We start from the raw sequence: 1,459 nt of genomic DNA, 5'->3' as shown, positions 1-1,459 counted from the left end.
TTTATAGTTAAATTAAAGTAAAACGAAAAAAAAAATAAATAAAGTAAACTAACAACGTAAAAAATATATTTCTTAAATCAAATATCATGATCAGATTCTTTAAAAAAATCACAATGTAGCAGTTAAAAACTGGAACCATGCCTGGTAATCCCTGGTTACATACAGCAAAGTAAAACCTGTCCGTATCTGTATGTAGATACAGGATTCCTCCATATTAATTTCAGTTTTTCTTTCTTTTTTTAAGTCAGAAGTGGCAACTGTATGTCTAACCGAATGTTTCTACCCATAATGTGTGCTAGCAATTCATTATATATCACTTTTTATAATTATAATAAAATATATCTTCAATGAAACAAATCAGTCTGAAGCAAGAAGAACGACTCTATAGAATGGAAGAAATTGACGATTTTTTAGCAGTTTTATAATTTATGCAAAATTATTTAATTCCTTAATCTAAAAGGCAAATTTTTACATGGGTAAATGAAAACAAGAAAGTTGCAAACATTGTAGTCATGCAATGGAATCCTAAGCAGAGTGCCGGTGTTCAGTGTTAAAGTATGTGGAATAGTTTTTGATATCTGCATAACTATCAGTGAAAAATCTGGTAATAACTAACCATTTTTGAACTTCTGAAGTTTGTCGCCTCGTCATGATTTCAGCATGATGTGTCAGCAGGATTTCTCGAAAACAGCTGAATGGATTGTGACGAAAGTTGGTAAGCATTTAGACTATGACCCAACTTAGAAGTGATTAGTTTTTGGAGGGGCAAGGTCACGAAATTAAAAAAAAACCTATCTGTTAATATGGGGAAACCAATTTTTCACACTATTTTTGCTCTATAACTCAGTCAAAAATGATCTGATTTTGATGAAACTTGGCGGAAGTATGTAGAATATTATTCCTCATTGTTCTGACAAAAATGGTTCGTGTCCGTTGATAACGACGAACATACAAACACACTTTTGTATTTTTTTAGAGTCAAATATGTTCAACACTACGTGGCGGAGGTAAGTGCTCTACTGAAAGCCCCTCTGGTTAGTAAATGTACCGTCACGAGCTCATCTTGACCATTTAGAATAAATAATAAAAAATAATGATGTGTAGAGTTCATAAAACTGATAACTTGGCGTTAATAACTTACTTTCTTTATGTAAACAAGAATATAGAACGTAGTAGGTTGAAGCTGAATTTCTTTTAGCACTTGTCTTCACAAGTTTTTCAGGATACGAAATATTTACAAACTTAATTTACTTTGAATTTTTAATGATTTCATTTGAACTTGCCAATAACCCTCAATAGTTTTGTTTAATTAATTTTGAAAAGTTACAGCGCATAAACATTTAAGAGGCCGTAATAATTCTGCTGCGCATTTAACGAGGTAATGTAATGTTACGACAACGCAGGTCACGTGGCGCTTGTATCACGCCACTTCCTTCTCGAACCTTCATGAAATGTCGGG

General features: G+C 32.4%; 1 protein-coding gene across 1 annotated transcript in view; it reads left to right on the top strand.

Moving 5' to 3' along the window:
- LOC106459075 (glutamate receptor ionotropic, delta-1-like) overlaps positions 1-1,459 on the top strand; it is a 50,039-nt gene that overhangs the window by 41,894 nt on the left and 6,686 nt on the right. The window lies entirely within an intron of this gene.

This window comes from Limulus polyphemus, unplaced genomic scaffold, assembly GCF_000517525.1.
Source record: "Limulus polyphemus unplaced genomic scaffold, Limulus_polyphemus-2.1.2 Scaffold555, whole genome shotgun sequence".
NCBI classification, from domain to species: Eukaryota; Metazoa; Arthropoda; class Merostomata; order Xiphosura; family Limulidae; genus Limulus; species Limulus polyphemus.
This window is presented reverse-complemented; position numbering and strand designations above follow the sequence as displayed.